The sequence below is a fragment of the Panthera pardus genome, unplaced genomic scaffold (genome assembly GCF_024362965.1).
Source record: "Panthera pardus isolate Hobbes unplaced genomic scaffold, ASM2436296v1 HiC_scaffold_8, whole genome shotgun sequence".
Classification (NCBI taxonomy): domain Eukaryota; kingdom Metazoa; phylum Chordata; class Mammalia; order Carnivora; family Felidae; genus Panthera; species Panthera pardus.
The window spans coordinates 76,038,506-76,053,980 of NW_026527013.1; the positions used below are offsets into that span (position 1 = coordinate 76,038,506).

At 39.9% G+C, this 15,475-nt stretch overlaps 1 protein-coding gene across 4 annotated transcripts in view; it reads right to left on the reverse strand.

Annotated features, from left to right (window-relative positions):
* Positions 1 to 15,475, reverse strand: part of NME8 (NME/NM23 family member 8) — a 103,403-nt gene that overhangs the window by 42,421 nt on the left and 45,507 nt on the right. The window contains exons 17-18 of one of the 4 annotated variants that reach the window (XR_008420162.1): positions 6,533 to 6,705; positions 1,030 to 1,267 (exon numbers count right to left, since the gene is read on the reverse strand). The gene's annotated coding sequence lies outside the window, so the exon portion shown is untranslated. Of the gene's footprint in view, positions 1 to 1,029; positions 1,268 to 6,516; positions 6,706 to 8,308; positions 8,479 to 15,475 lie in introns of those variants that run through there. The other 3 variants (XR_008420161.1, XM_053896804.1, XM_053896805.1) reach the window with 3 other exon arrangements.

Consider the following 15,475-nt stretch of genomic DNA (forward strand, 5'->3'; position numbering starts at 1 on the left):
CATGTGGTTGGGGTTTTTTTTTGTTGTTTTTTTTTTTTTTTTTTTGTCTTTTGCTTTTTGTTTTGGCTTTGGGGGGTTGGTTTGTTTTGTTTTGTTTTGTTTTTTTAACCACAAATTTCTACCTGCTGTTATCACCAACTCAAAAAGCAAAAGTGGTTATTTGGAAGTGTGCAATGAGAAAGTTGAATGGGACCTTAGAACTCATAAGCCAGCCCAAAAGAGAAAGGCTATCCTAGGGCTTATCTGACACCTCACATGTTGCTAGAGAAAGATCTGGGCCCCCAGAGTTACTCAATTTTAACTTAACAGGCCAAAGTGCTCTGCTTGGTCAGTAACATTGGCCCGGCTATTCGAGGGAAGGCTCATGTATCACCACACAAAGAGCAATAGGAACCAATCATTGCTTCGGTTATAGAATAATATACACCAATACTGATCATGTTTCCTAATGGGAAAGTAATTCTTGAAAAGCATTTTACTCTAAAAGATGTATCATGTAACAATGACAGCCATGTCAACCAAAAATGTTAGTGAATTGTCAACTTGGTGACTTAACTGATAAGCAAGCAATGATGTGTTCTTCAGATCGAGGGAGTATGTGGGATTGTGTATTTACCTTAACATTAGTATTCCAAAGGAACGCTCGACCCTAGGATGGCAATGAAATATCCCCCCTTTTTGTTATTCAAACAACAGAGATAAGTGGAGAAAAGACAGAGAGAAAAGTACTCCAAATGTTAAAATCAGCATTTTGATGCCAACCTTCCAGACTCTCTCTGTTTGAGTATATGAATAGAATAATGTAACATGACTGCCTTTCCATATAAAGAAATAAAACTGTATTTTCATTTTCTACAACCACATAGTTTAGAGGTACCAGAGTTTATTTTGCCAGTTACTTGTGAGCAGGGATGTTTAAATGTGGTTCCTAAGGCACGCCAGATTTTTGTGACACAAATAATTTTCCACTCGGATTGAATTTTCAGGACGAGGAAAAAAAAAAAAGGGCACAAGAGCACAAAGTGTAAGTGCTTTTGCGTATTTTGTTACTTTTAGTACATGTTACTTTTAGAAGATGCTACAAAAATATCATGAGAAAGAGAAAAAGGGAACGAGAACAAAATGGAAAGTCGTATGGCTGTAAGCCATGTAGACACGTAAACATGGAAACAGCTTCGTCGATGACATGTATGTTGATCTGGGTCCTCAGAGAAGCAGGCACAAAATGGAGTTAAGCATGGAAGGATTCCATTCGAGGAAACACCTACTGAGAGAGACGGGAGGGGAGATAAACAGGGCTGGCAGAACAGACAACGGGAGGGAAGAGAGGTTGAGTGGATGCACTCCAGACTTCCTCGATGTCTTAAGGAGAATTTGGCAAGGCTATTGGGGAGCGTTGAGACAAGCAAGACATCCAGTCCCTCATCTCCCGGGAGCAGCTCTGCCCTCGTGTCCTGCCTCACTCGGTCATGGATGGCAACCAGTCCATGGAAGCCTGGTCTTGGCACAATGTTAGCAATGCATTTCAGACCATGGTGTCTGGATACCTGGTCAGTAACGGTCCCCATGGTTGGTGTCGAGCAACAAATGTTCCAGTCAACTTTGGAAATTGCCATCTATAAACTATTTGAATCTGTAAAACCCCAAAACTTCAATGTCTTCACGTCTTTTTTGTTTTACTTCAAATTTATTGAAGGGAAAATGTGCCGATCACAGCTACAGTCTTACGGTATTCACCCTTCTACTTAAGAGAGGTTTCTTTGTACTAGAATGTAAAGAATGGCAGTTAGGAGGTAGTTAACAAGGCAATTCATGGCAGTAATAAAGTCCATGATGTGTAATTTTGCCTTTACAGGTCCACACAGTGTCAGGACAAAAATATAAGCATCAGTGTATCTAGCTCAATATTTGTATGAGATCCATTTTCTAACTGGATAATCCTAAAATATGTAGCTGGAATATCTAGATGAGAACCACTTTATAATGGTGAGCGTGGATCGCATTAGTGATGTACTTTGAAAGGGAAAATGAGCATACTTCATTAGCAATGAAATTTAGCTAACAGGGAAGACTCATACCCAGAGGGCCGATTCCAAGCGTCACAACATTGTAACAACATGAATCACATGATGAAGTGCAAAGAACTTGGATTCAGCAAAAAATGGTATTATGAATAAAATTCCATCATGGTATCAAGGGATATCTCAAATGCTGTTGTTGAACCAAACTGATGCATTTTTTAAAACTTCATTAACATTTTTAGTCTTGTAAGAATTTCAAATATTTATTATGTCATTGAAATATTTCGGCCGCTGAAGATCACATGAACAATTGCTTAGTCAACTTTCTCCCTTTATTAAAAGCATTAAAAAAACTGACCTTGGAGGTCATCCAAAGTAGTTTCCAAGGGATGAGCAAGTTCAAACACAGTTCAGGCAAGAATCAGTACCAGGGGCATCCACCCCAGTGAGCAAAAAGGGCACCAACAGAGTCCGGGAAGAGGGCCATAGAATGGGGCATAGTATATTTTAGGAAACCCGTCCATGTTCCTGAGGGAATCTATTTACAGAGAATGGGATCCAATCAGAGGATTCTGGAATGTATTCGGCTCCAACCAAGAATGCTTCAGGTCTCCTGTCTTAAAAGGTGGCTATAGGGACGAAGTGGGGCGATCAAAAAACCTGTGGCTTCAGGGTCAAGTTGCATAAGAGAGCCAGTCCTAAAAGAAAGGGGTTGTTTTGTAGAGTGGAATTCATAATCCAATTCTGTCCTCAATTGCTTCAGCCTCAGTGGCTGAGATTTCTGAGACAGGTTCTTTCTGTCCAGCTGAGATTCAAGATCGGCCCACTGAGCTGGGGCGCTGACAACTTTCTAGCCTCTTCTAACCTTTCTTCCGCAGGGGCAAGAAGATATTCGCAGGTCCTGCCAACCCCAGCTCCCATGTGCCTGCCTCACGGTGCTGCCACCCACTAACTTCAATCTCAAGACCAGCACCAACACAAATTAAGGTTTGAGTATATCTCTTTTGGCGTTGATTAGTGGATTTCTGACCACTTAGCTTAAAAGGGATTCTATAATCCTAAAGAAATACCCTTTCCTTATCTATGTCTTGCTTATAAAAATCGTCATATAGAGAAGAACACATATATAGACAACTGAGGGAAACATGCCATCTGCTGGTGAAATATGTTGTTAATTTTGTTGCTTTAATGCTTTTGAAGTTCTGGACGGTTCCAGAGTGTGCCACTTGACAGCTAATAGTATTTGATCTGAAGGAGTGGGGAATATGAAGGAAGTAGGGTGAAGATTTTTACTCTACTTATTTTTCTGCACAATAAAAAAAAAAAGCCAGTAATTGATTTACCCTAGTTTTTTTTTTAACGTGTTCTGAAGAAAAATTGAGAAATATCCTTACTGTTAATTCACACGTGCTTCTCAAACATAATGTTGGAACACTAGAGTTTTGAGGTGAGCAAGGTGTTACTAATACTAAATAATCAAGAGGTGATGTCAGCAAGATGGCAGCGTAGGAAGCCCTGGACCATCCTTCCCTCTGCAAATTCACCAACTCAACAACAGTCCATGAACAAATTTCCTTTGCAAGCACTCCAGGAACTAAGTGGAAAGTTCCTGCACTCGAGGTGACTGTGAAGCCAGAATCCCCAAAGCCAGTAGAGAGATTTGGGATCCCCCCTGCCCAGAGTCCCTGCATCCGGCACAGCAGCATATGATCAGGAAGAAACCCCCTAACTCTTGGCTTCTCCCAAGGGGAGGAAGGAATTGGTTTGGGTGTCCAGTGCCCCAACTTTCCTGAGAGGGATCCCAGAGGACTAGCCTAGGTCTTGTCAGCCTTGGAGCTTGGATGGATCTACCACAGAGGAGTACAGAGAAGGCAGACACCATAGCTTCCCCTTCTTCCCAGTGCAGAGAGAGCAGATAAGAAAGTCCAGGTCTGGAGAGGGGCATCTGGTAAAAGCAGCAGGGCTACATGGGATTTGGCCCTAACAATCTGTCCAGCCTCTGCAGCAGGAGGTACGGCAGAGGGAACCGATTGCCCCAGGCAGATGGCCAGTTGGTCGGGGTGGCTGTGGCCACACAGGCCTACAGGGCATGGATACCCAACACTAGGTTGTGGGGGAGCAAACTGCACACTGCCATGTGACTCCCAGAATCCAGGCAGGCCAGGTCCCCATCCCCATGTCTGGACTGTGTAGACAGGAGGCTGAGTCAGCAGTGTGGGTACCTGCAGGCCACTCCCTGCCGGGTCCAGCCTGCTCTAAAACAAAGGCTTAGGGGAGCCTGGGTGGCTCAGTCAGTTAAGCTCCCGACTCTTGATTTTGTCTCAGGTCATGCTTTCACAGTTCATGAGTTCGAGCCCCACATTGGGCTCTGTGCTGACAGTGCGGAGCCTGCCTGGGATTCTCTCTCCCTCCTCCCTATCTGCCCCTACCCTGTTTGTGCTCTCTCTCTCTCTTAAACTTTTTTTAAATAAGGCTTAAACATAAGACACAAACAGGTAAAGCTCCCAGAAAACAAACAAACAAACAAACAAACAAACAAACAAACAAAAACGGGCAAAGCTTCATGACACTGGTCTTGGCAGTGACTTCACAGATACAGCACTAAAGGCACAGGTAACAAAAATAAAAATAAACAGGTGGGACTAAATCAAAGTTGCCACACAATAAAGAAAACAATCAACAGTATGTAAAGTCAGGCTGTAGAATGGGAGAAAATATTTGCCATACATCTGATTCCAAAATCTATAAAGAACTAATAAAACTCAGTAACAAAGAAAACCTAATAACTCCTTTAAAAAACTGGGCTAAGGGGGCACCTGGGTGGCCCAGTCAGTTAAGCTTCCAACTTTGGCTCAGGTCATGGTCTCACAGTTCATGAGATCAAGCCGCACGCTAGGCTCTGTGCAGACAGCTCAGAGCCTGAGCCTGCTTCGGACTCTTTGTCTCTCTCTTTCTCTGCCCCTCCCCAGCTCATGTTCTGTCTCTCTCTCTCAAAAATAAATAAGCAATAAAATTTTTTTAAGAAATAAATAAAATAAAATAAGAAATAAATAAAATGGGCTAAGGACTTGAACAGACTTTTCTCCAAAGAAGACATGCAAATGGCCAACGGGTATATGAAGAAATGTCCGTTGTCACTTATCACCAAGGAAATGCAAATCAAAGCCACAGTGAGATGCCATCTTACACCTGCTGGGATGGTATATATGTGTGTCTCTGTTAGGATGTGGACAAACTGGAGACCTTGCTGGCACTCTTGGTGGGAATGCAAACTGGCCCAGTTGCTTTGGAAAACTGTACGGAGGTTCCTCAAAAATTAAAAAATAGAACTACCAAAAAATATAGAACCACCATATTATTCAAGAATCCCACTTCTGGGTATGTATCCAAAATAATTAAAAACGGGATCTTGATATTACCTTTCCCACATTCAGTGCAGCACTAATTACAAAAGCTAACGTGTGAACAACCGAAATGTCTATTGACAGATGAATGGATAAAGAAAATGTGCTGCACACGTACAATAAAATATTATTTAGCCTTAAAAAAATATGGAAATTCTGCAAAATGTGACAACGTGGATGGACCTTGAAAGGAGTACGTTGAGTGAAATAAGGCGGACACAGAAAATGAGAACTACGTTATTCCACATGAGTAGTCCTATTCATAAAATCAAAGATGGGAACGGTGGTTACCAGGGGCCCAGGAGAGGGGGAAATGGGGAGTATTAATCAACTGACCTAAAGTTTCAGCGAAGTAAGATGAATAAGCTCTAGAGATCTGCTATTTAACATTGTACCTACAAGCCAACAATAAAGCACTGTACCCTTAAAATTTTGTTACGAGGATAGAGCTCAGTGTTCAGTGTTCTTATCACAATAAAAAGAATGCTAAACGATCAAAGTTTGTATCTTTGTTAACATTATAGTTTAAAAATCAGGATGAAAAGTTAATCTTACAAGAACATCATTTCTGCTCACTTGCTTTCCAGTATGTTCTCTTGAGTGGAATGAAAAGGAGGATTCAGAGCCAGCAGGCTGGGATTTACACCTAACTCTGGCTAAAAGCTTAAGCGCATCACCGTAGTAACCATCATCAGATTACATCCTGAAAGGAGGAAATGCCAAAACCAGGGAAAACTCTGGCTTTTATCCACTGCATCCCTGAAGAGACTTGCCTTGTCTTAGCATCAGGAAACAAGGCGCATGACCTCACCGTCCTGTAGTTAGATGGCAAATTATGTAAACTGACGCGACACCTCTTCAGAGTTCATTGCTGAAAGGCTTAGAGTCAAATTTTTGGCCACCTCTAAATACACATTAGGGCCTCGTATGCATTTCGTCTACAACTCCGCTCCTGGCTTCACTGGATCCATCCTACACTCTTCTTCCCCACATTCCACGTTCCTCCCCAGTTATGTTGCTGGATCCGGGCGGCATTTACACAAGCCACCTTAAATCCTCTCAGAAAGATAGGGTAAAAATAAACATTAAGATTTGTTTGAAGGTTACCTGTTTTATTGTTATCATGCACACCCATACGTTTTTCACTTTGAGGTGAGTTTTTAACTTGAGGTAACGTTGAGTTTTCCTCCAGAGAGTATCTTCCTTTTTATTCCTCCCAGGAAGCTGTGCCACATGCTCGTATGTCAGTGCGAACTTACATGCATTATCTTCTCAAAGTTCTAAGAAAGAAAGAATATACTTGATGAGATACACAGAAAACTAACTTTAGAGCAGTTGTGTGTTTCCATTTTGCACACAAATCCCTGACACGTGGTAAATCACACTGGGGAGATGGTCTCTTTTCTTTGCCGAGAATACTGCCTGATTCAGCAAGTATACAATCAGCATGGGTTTTCAACCCAATAAGTGAATGAACAAATTCTGTGGACAGGGTTAATTAAAAACATTCACTGTGAGTAACTGCAGCTTTCTACCTGATCCTTTCAAGGGTTCAGAATTGCTGGTTAAGCCACAGGTGGGAAATAGAATTTGGAGGGAGCTGCAGAAGACAACAGGCCTGAGTGTGCAGCTCTTTATGGAACATGCAGGAAAGTCAAGAGCAGGAGGTGATGACTGGGGAAGGAGTTGCAGGGCCCAGAGGGATTCTGGGGACAGCGGTGTCCAACAAGGAGTTTTAGGAATTTCTTGGTGGTGGTGGTGGTGGTGGTGGTGTTATATTTTGTTTGAAAAAAAAATTCCTTTATTTGGTATCTCTTCAAGAAACTTTAGTAAAGGCTTACTATTTAAGGATTTTGATGTTGGGATTACACGCATTTTTTTTTTAATGTGTTGTGAGGCAAGCTTCATTTTGTATCGTTTGAGGAGGGGGTTTGGAGAACTCTGTTGGGAGGGATCTTTGTGCTCTCCTGAGGAACTATTCTTTATTTTACTTTTAAGATATTTTTATTGTGGTAAAATATATAGAACATAAAATTTACAATTTTAACTATTTTCAAGTATACAAATCAGTGGTTTTAAGTATGTCTGCATTGTTTGCAACTATCACAACCTATTTCCTTTGTTAAATTTTTTCTTCTTTTTTTTCTTAATTTTTTTTTAACGTTTATTTGTTTTTGAGACAGAGAGAGACATAGCGTGAATGGGGGAGGGTCAGAGAGACAGGGAGACACAGAATCTGAAACAGGCTCCAGGCTCTGAGCTGTCAGCACAGAGCCCGACGTGGGGCTTGAGCTCACGGAGCACAAGATCATGACCTGAGCGGAAGTCAGACGTTTAACCGACTGAGCCACCCAGGCGCCCCTCCTTTCTTAAATTTTTTTTAAAGAAATTATTTTTTTTTGAGAGAGTGAGACAGCATGAATGTGCACACATGCGAGGGGGGAGGGGCAGAAGGAGAGAGAGACAGAGAGACAGAGACAGGAATAAATAATATTCCATTGCAGGTATATACCATTTTTGTTTATCCATCCTTCTGTTGATGGACACTTGGGTTGTTTCCACCCTTTGGCTATTGTATATAATGCTGCTATGAATATTGGTGTTACAAGTATATGTTTGTATCCCTGATTTCAATTTTCTTGGATATATATCTAGGAGTGGAGTTGCTGGGTCACATATAATTCTATGTTTAACATTTTGAGGAACTACCACACTGTCGTCCATAGTAGCTGCCCCATTTTATATTCCCACCATCATGTGTAAGGGTCCCCATTTCTCCACATCCTTACCAACACTTGTTATAGTCCTTTTTTTATTATAGCCATCGTAGTTAGGTGTGCAGTGACATCTCATTTTGGTTGTGAATTTCATTTCTCTAAGGACTGATTGTGTTGGGAATCTTTTCGTGTGCTTGTTGGCCAGTGGTTGATCTTCTTTGGAGAAATGTCTGTTCAAGCCTTTTCCATTTCTGATATTAAACCCCTATCAGACGTAGAATTTGCAAATATTTCCTTCCATTCTGTGGGTTGTCTTGTCACTCTCTTCATAGTTTCCTTTGATGAACAAAATTTTTATTTTTGATTAAGACCATTTTATTTTTTCTTTTGTTGCCAGTGCCTTTGGCATATTTAAAAAATCACTGCCTAATCCAAGGTCCAACAGATTCACCCCTATGTTTTTTTTCTAAGAGTTTTATAGTTTCAGCTCTTAAAAGTAGATCTTTGATCAACTTTGAATTAATTTTTGTATATAGTGTAAGGTAATGGTCCAACTTCATTATTTAAATTTTTTTACTGTTTATTTTTGAGAGAGAGAGCACAAGTGGGGTTGGGGCAGAGAGAGAGGGGGGGACAGAGGATCTGAAGCAGGCTCTGCGCTGACAGCAGTGAGCCCAATGTAGGGCTCGAACTCACAAACCACAAGATAATGACCCGAGCCGAAGTCGAATGCTCAATGGACTAAGCCACTGGGGTGCCCCCCAACTTTATTATTTTAAATGTAGATGTCTAGTCTTTCCAGTACTATTTATTGAAGAGACTGTTCTCATCTTACTGAATGATCTTGGCATCCTTTGTTGAACATCAACTAACCATAAAGTGAAGTTTTATTCATGGGTTCTCAATTCTATTCCATTTGTCTATCCTTATGCCACTACCGCATTGTTTTGACTACTGTCTCTTTGTAATAACTTTTGAAATCAGGAGGTGGGAGTGCTCCAACTTTGTTGTTTTTCAAGATTGTGTTGGCTATTCTGAGTGCTTTGAAATTTCATATGAATTTTAGGATGGGTTTTTCCACCTTTGTAAAAAACACCAAAGGGATTTTTTAGGGCTTTCGTTGAATCTGTAGACCACTTTGCGTAGCACTGTAATCTTCACAATACTAAGTTTTCCAAGCCATGAACACAGAGTGTCTTTCTATTTATTTACATCTTCCTTAGTTTCTTCCAGCATTGTTTTATATCTTTCAGTGTAAAAGTCTTGTGCTTGTACACTGACTAAATTTCTCCCTAAGTATTTTATTATTTTTTTTTATGCTATGGTAAATTGAATTGCTTAATTAATCTCCTTTTGGGATTTTTTTCATTGTTAGTACATAGAAACATGAATGATTTTTGTGTGTTGATTTGTATCCTGAACTTTTACAGAATTAGCTCCAACAATTTTTTGTATGTGTGTGATTCTTCAGAGTTTATTAGATACAAGATCATGCTACCTGCTAATAATATTCCAATTTGGATGCTTTTATTTCTTTTTCTTGCCTAATTGCTCTGGCTAGACCTTCCAATACTATGCTAAATAGAAGTGGGTAAAGTCAGGATCTTGATCTTAGAAGAAAAGCTTTCGGTCTTTCACTATTGTAGTATAATGTCAGCTGTGGATTTTTCACATATGGCCTTTATCATGTGGGGGAAGTTCTTTATATTCCTAATTTATTGAGCGTTTTTATCATGAAGGGGTGTTGGATTTTGTTGAATGCTTTTTCTGTTTCAGTTGAGATAATATCTGTTTTCTCCTTCATTCTATTAGTGTGGTGTGTTACATTCCTTGATATTCATATGTTGAACTACTCTCATATTCCTAAAATAAATCTCACTTGATCATGGTATATAATCCTTCTAATATGCTGTTGAATTCGGTGTGCTAGTATTTTACTGAGGATTTTAGAGTTGATATATTCATAAGGCTTATTGTTATGTAGTCTTCTTTTTCCCTCTTTGTCTGGCTCTTGTATCAGGGTAACGCTGACCCCACAGAATGAGTTAAGCTTTGCCTCCTTTTCAATTCTTTTGTGGAGCTTGAGAATTGGAGTTAATTCTTATTTAATTGTTTGATAGAATTCTCAATGAATGGAGAATTCTATCTGAAGCCATCTGGTTCTGGGTTTTTCTTTTTTGGCAAGGTTTTCATTACTGATTTGTTCTCCTTCCTTGTTATAGGTCTATTCAGATTTTCTGTTTCTTCTTGAGCCAGTTTTGGCATTTTGTGTCTTCCCAGGAATTTGCATTTCACCTTATTTATCCAATTTAATGGTATACGATTGTTCGTAGAATTCTTATAATCCTTTATATTTTTGTAAATTCAGCAGTAGAACCTCCCTTCTTTCACTTCTGATTTTAGTAATTTTCATCTTTTTTTTTTTTCCAGGTCTCCTGAGCACTTATTCTTTCCCAGTGGGGAGGATGCAGGGGTCCAGTGTTCCAAGCGGTGCAAGCCCCTATGGATACCATATGAAGCCATAGGCAGCTGAGAAATCTCCTCCTTCATGGGCAGCCCTTAGAGCTTGCCCATCACAGGGGTTACCCAGCACATTGTGTAGAACACAGACTTACCCACCTTCCAGGCAGGCACGTCTTTCCAGGAGGTCTCTTCCTCCAGGTTCTCCCAAAGCATCTTGTAGGACCCTCTGTTCCTTCTCTGTCTGAAACAGTGGCATCAGTGCCATGAGGGTCTTGAAGTCCTCAATCTTCAGGTGCCTACACTGGGTTCCACGTCATTATGCTCCAGTACCCAAAGAGCAAGGTCCCGAAGCCCACAGCAAACATCCTGCAGCTCAACAGTCCCAGCACAGAAGGTTTCACTTGTAGTCATGGACCCATCACCCCCTCACCCCCCCACCCCCCGCCACCCTGCTGCAGGGGCATGTCCTGTTTTACATTCTCCACTACCATGCTGGCAGGACCTTTCTTTTGTCAAGGCTTTTGATCTTTTCAAAGGACAATCTTTTGATTTTGTTGATTTTTGATATTGAGTTTATATTCTCCATATCATTTGCCTCCACTCTAATCTTTATTATTTCTTTCCTTCTGCTAAATTTGGGTTTGATCTGTTTCTTCTTTTTCTAGTTCCTGACAGTGCAAATTTAGTTTGTTAATTTGAGATTGTTAATCTAATACTTTATTGTTCAAAAATTCCCTCTTGACACTGCTTCTGCTGCATCCCACACGTTTTGGTATTGTGATTTCATTTTCATTCATCTCAAAGCATTTTCTAATTTCTCTGGTGATTTCTTCTCTAACCATCGGCTCTAAAAGTGTGTTGGTTTCTACATATTCATGAGCTTTCTAGTTTTCCTTCTGTTATCGATTTCTAGTATCATTCCGTTATAGTCAGAAAAGATACTTCATATGATTCTAATATTTTAAAAATCTATTAAGACTTTTTGGTGGTCTAACATATGGTTTATCTTACAGCATATGCCTGGTGTACTTGAAAAGAATGTATATTCTACTGCTGATTGGTGGAATACATATCTTTTAGGTCTAATTGGACTATAGCATTATTCAAGTCCTCCCTTTTCTTATTGATCTTTTGTCTTGTTCTATCCATTATTGAAAGATGGACACTGAAGTCTCCAACTATTATTGTGGAACTGTCCATTTCTCCCTTCAGTTCTGTCAAAGGATGCTTCATATATTTTGGGCCTCTGTTGTTATGAATGTGTATGCTTCTAATTGTTATACCTTGTTGATGAATCTTTCTCAATATATAATGTCTTCTTATGTCTCTTGTACACTTTTTTGACAGCAGATATATTTTTCTGATAAGCTACCCTAGCTCTCTTTTAGTTACTATTTGTATTAAATATATATATTTCCATCCTTTCACTTTCAAGCTCTTTGTGTCTTTGGGGCTTAAGTGAGTCTTATAGACAGCATATAGATGAATCCATGTTTTGATCCATTCCACCAAGTTCTGCCTTTATATTGGACAATTTACTCCACATACATTTTAAAATAATTACCCATTCAAAAGGACTTATTTCTGCCATTTGGCTGTATGTTTTCTATATGTCCTATGTATTATTTTCCCTCCACTATTGGCTTCTTTTGTATTCGATTTTTTTGTGTGTAGTGCACCATTTTTATTCCTTTGGTTACCTTGAGAATTACAATTAGCATACTTAAACTTATAACAACCCTGTTTGAATAATATCAATTTAGTTTCAATAGTATTCTCTACTCCTATTCTTTTATATAATTATCATCACAGATTGTACATGTTTGTATACAGTGTGCCCATAAACATATGTTTATCGTCATTATTTTATCATTGTCTTTTATATATTCTAGGAGAACAAGGGGGAGTTAGAAACCAAAAGTGCAGTTTTACTGGCTTTCACATTTACTTATGTAGTTGTTGTTACCAATGTGCTTTATTTCTTCACATGGCTTTGAGTTATTGTCTAGGGTCTTCTCATTTCAGTTTATTTTTTTAATGTTTATGTTTGAGAGAGAGAGAGAGAGAGAGAGCACGAGCAAGGGAGGGGCAGAGAAAGAGAGGGAGACAGAGGATCCAAAGCAATTTCCGTGCTGACAGCAGAGAACCCAATATGGGGCTCAAATTCAGGAACTGTGAGATCATGACCTGAGCCAAAGTAGGGCACTTAACTGATCAAGGTACCCAGATGCCCCTCATTTTAGTTTAAAGTACTCCCTTTAGCATTGCTTGTAGACAGATCTATTAGTAACAAACTCCTTTAGTTTTTGTTAACTTGGGAATGTCTTAATTCCACTTTTACTCCTGAAGGATCCTTTTGCCAAATATAGAAATCTTGGTTGACAGGTTTTTTGTTTTTGTTTTTGTTTTTGTTTTCCTCTCAATACTTTGAATGTGTTATCCCACTGCCTTCTGGTCTCTGTGCCTTCTTATGAGAAACAAGCTGTTATTGAGGATTCCATGTACATAGTAAGTCATTTCTTTCTTAGTAATCTTAAGATTCTTTGGTTTTGGCTTTTGACAATTTGACTATAATGTGCCTCAGTGTGGCTCTCTTTGAGTTTATTCTGCTTGTGATTCTTTGAGCTTTTTGGATGTGTAGATTAAGGAATTTCATTATATTTGGGAAGTTTTCAGCCATTATTTCTTCAAGTATTCTTCCTTTTCCTTCAGGAATTCCCATAATGCATATGTTGGCCTAAATGATAGTGTCCCAGAGATCCCATAGACTCTGTCCACTTTTGTTCTTTTTCTTTCTTAATTTCAACTCCTAAGACTGGAAACTTCTTACTGTCCTATCTTCTAGTTCACTGATTTTTTTCTTCTGCCTGCTCAAATTTGTCTTGAACCCCTCTAGTGAATATTTCAATTCAGTTATTGCATTTTTCAGCTCTGGGATTCCTAGTTGGTTTATTGTTAGTTTCTCTTTATTAATATTCTCATTTTGTTCATACATTATTTTTCTGATTTCCTGATTTCCTTTAGTTTTTGTCCCATGGTTTCCTTTAACTCTTTGAGCATATTAAGACAGTGATTTAAAGTCTTTATCCAGTAAGTCCAATGTCTGGGCTTTCTCAGGGATGGTTTCTGTCAACTTTTTTTCCTGTGAATGGGCCATATTTTCTATTCTCTGATTTTTTTGTTGCTGTTATTGAAAATTGGACATTCAAGGGGCGCCTGGGTGGCTCAGTCGGTTAAGCGGCCGACTTCAGCTCAGGTCATGATCTCGTGGTCCGTGAGTTCGAGCCCTGTGTCAGGCTCTGTGCTGACAGCTCAGACCCTGGAGCCTGCTTCCCATTCTGTGTCTCCCTCTCTCTGACCCTCCCCCGTTCATACTCTGTCCTCTCTCTGTCTCAAAAATAAATAAACGTTAAAAAAAAAATTTTTTTTTTTTAAATTAAAAAAAATAAAAAGAAAATTGGACATTCAATTATCACAGTGTGGTAACTCTGGAAATCAGATATTCCCTTTTCCCCAGGGTTGGCTCTTGATTGGTGAAGACTTGGTTTGTGTTAAGCCAATGTTTTAACTAAGACTTCCTTGAAAGTCAGGAGTTGAAAAACAACAAAAAACCACTTCTCCAAGTCTTTGTAGATTGACTCTGTGCTGCAGCATTTCAAACACTTAGCCAGGCCTTTTACAATTCTGTCTCAGCCTTAACTTCCTGTTTGTACTGAGCCTATCAGCCAGTAGTGAAAACACAGGGTCTCTCAAATATTTTCCGAATATGTATCCCCAGTATGCATTACTGCTTTTGAATGCCCCAATTTCCCAAAGAAAATCCCCCTCCCCAGCTTTTCCTCCCTGGCTTTAGGTGCTCCATTGTATGTCTCAAACATAATCTTTGGCCTCAGACAGCAGTGGGGTTTTTGATCACCATGCAATGTTATTCTTTTAATGTGTATTTATTTTTGAGAGAGAGAGAGAGAGAGAGACAGAGAGCATAAGCAGGGAAGGGGCAGAGAGAGAGAGGGGACAGAGGATCCAAAATGGACGCTGTATTGATTGCAGAAAGCCCAGTGTGGATCTCGAGCTCATGAACTGTGAGATCACGACCTGAACAGAATTGGACACTTAACCAACTAAGCCACCCAGGTGCCCACCATACAGTGTTTTTAATCAATGCCCAACACCTTTCTTCCCTGAGTTGTCTCCAGGTTTGGTGAAATAGAGATGAGTGCCTTGTGTTATCCTTCAGGTAGCCTCCAGATAGGTTAGAACAGAAAAACACACAGTGATTTGCAAATGGTATCTGTTCTATTCTCTCTGGAGCCAGAGACAAGGGTTACACACCAGGAATAGGCCGTGATCTTCAAGACTGTCACCATGCTGGGGAAATGTAGGGTACATTAAAACGTCACAAAACGATATCATTTTTAAGTTGGCTTTTTGTTGATTCAGCACACACCTGGCTGTAAACCTTTGGTGTTTTCCAGAGTTCTGATAAAGTTGGTTCTGACAGCTTCGGTTGTTTATTCTTGCAGAAGGATGGGAGCTTGGAGCCGCCTGTGTCACCATCTTGCTGACATCACTCCAATGGAGCCCTCTTGACCTGCCCCTGCTCTGAGGGCCACACTTACTCTCAACTCAGATGCCTTCTTCTCAACAGGACCAGAACAGAACTCATAATATTTTCTTCCAACCAACTTCTCTCTTCTGGGTTCTTTGTCTGGAAATGGTTAGGTCATTTCCTCAGTTACTCAGGCCAGGAAGCTTTTATTTTTCCCACTTATTTGGTAGAGTGGTAGTCAGTCATCAAGTCTTGATGACTTCTAACAATTCTCTTATCATTCCCCTTATCACTAACTCACCATTTCTACCTTAGTTCAGG